Source organism: Impatiens glandulifera, chromosome 4 (assembly GCF_907164915.1).
Source record: "Impatiens glandulifera chromosome 4, dImpGla2.1, whole genome shotgun sequence".
NCBI lineage: Eukaryota > Viridiplantae > Streptophyta > Magnoliopsida > Ericales > Balsaminaceae > Impatiens > Impatiens glandulifera.
Window position 1 is genome coordinate 56307795 of NC_061865.1, and position 1954 is coordinate 56309748.

Here is a 1954-nt window from a genome sequence, read left to right on the forward strand (position 1 = left end):
ATTTATAATAATTGATTTTTATATTTTAAATAAAAAAATTTAGTTATAAAATATAATAATTATTATATTAAATAATAATAATAATACAATAATTTATAATAATAAATAAATTAAGAGAATAATAATAATTAATATAATCTAAAATTTATAATAACTAATTTTATATTTTATTTAAACTTATTTTAGTTATTAAATATAATAATTATAATACTATATAATAATAATATAATAACTCATAATAATAATTAAATATTCTTTGTTAAAATTTATTTACTAATTTTTAAAATTCAATAATTAAAATATTAAATTGTCTGAAATTTGATAGTTAAATTAATGATATAAATATTTTATTTATTAATTTATAAATATCACAGAAATAATAAATTAATTGTGTTTAAATTTTTTTTTGTTTGACGTAATTTTAATAATAATGAGTTTTAAATTGTAAAATTAAAAAAAAATATTTAAAATTTTAATAGTTCATAAATAAAGAGTCCATTATGATAACTTGACTTTATTAAAATATGTGTGGTTTATTTTATTTTATAAATTATTATTTATTTATTTACATTTACAAACTGTTACAAAAAGGAATATATCCTTGTTTTAAGGATTTTGTTAACATATATAGGATAATATACTCTCATTTAAAAAAAAAATGTTGATATGTTTTAGAATTTAAATTGATTTGTTATTCTTGACATTTATCATTAACATGCTTAACCTACTATATTTCTTAAATAAAAAAAGTCATATATAATATAGATTTAATATCTCATATTTAATATTATTATAAATACACAAAATAAAAATAAGAACAATAAATATTGAATCATACTAACATTCTAATAAAAAAAAATGATCATATGTCTCAAAATCCTCTTTTAATAAATACTTTTCTTTTCAATTAAAATAAATTAATATTCTAATAACTTCAGTTAAATTTAATATATAATAAAAAGGGATAAGAGCTCTCAACTGTTCTCTCTGCTCTCCCTGTAAGAAGTGAAAAGTTGAGAGTAGGCAACCAAGTGAGAGTAAAAATGTATCTTTAGATAATATTAATAAGAGAGTCAAGAGCTAAAATATGTCCTTTTAAAATCTAAAATCTATATTTAATTATTTGTATTTGATATTAAAGATATAATATGTAAAGTATAGTACAAGGTAAAAAAATTTACCAAATGTCAATATGTCCGAGTGGTTAAGGAGACAGACTTGAAATCTGTTGGGCTTCGCCCGCGCAGGTTCGAACCCTGCTGTTGACGATTTGTTTTTTTGATTGTTATCATTGAAGCGCGGTCAAAGATCACAAGATCATTCTAAAAGTTGGAATGTCTTTTAAATGGGTCTGCATCTATACAAATACATTAATTAAAACTAAAACATGTAGTTTCATAGTCTATATAAATACTTCATAATTTCTTTGGATAAAAACAAAAATAATATAAGATATAAATAACAAATTATTTACATTATGATAGTTAAGTAAATATTTTCCACAAATCTTACAACAATTAACTCCTGCCCCATTACAAGGAAGACACGCCTCTTCACAATTTTCATTATATTCATGTGTACGTGTCAACTTAATGCTATGATCAAAAATATATATATATATATATATATATATATATATATATATATATATATATATATATATATATATATATATATATATTCACATATAAAAGATAAAAAATAAAATACGGAAGAAAACATTTTATCTACCAACAAAATTCAATCTTACAAATAATAGAATAATTTCTCGTAACAAATAAACTATAACATATTTAATGTATAATTTTTTTCACTGTAAGACTATGCACTGGAGAGTATCAAATTTTTTATTTAATATCCTGCCACGTCAGCTTAACACCCATTTTTTAGTATTCAAGGTATCAAAATTATTTTTTCATTTTCTCTCACTTCCACATCATTTATACATAATTTC

General features: G+C 19.2%; 1 non-coding gene across 1 annotated transcript; it reads left to right on the top strand.

Moving 5' to 3' along the window:
* The first annotated feature begins 1186 nt into the window (after window positions 1-1186).
* TRNAS-UGA lies at window positions 1187-1268 on the top strand. Its single transcript has one exon. It is a non-coding gene; the product is annotated as a tRNA-Ser (tRNA).
* The last annotated feature ends 686 nt before the right edge of the window (window positions 1269-1954 follow it).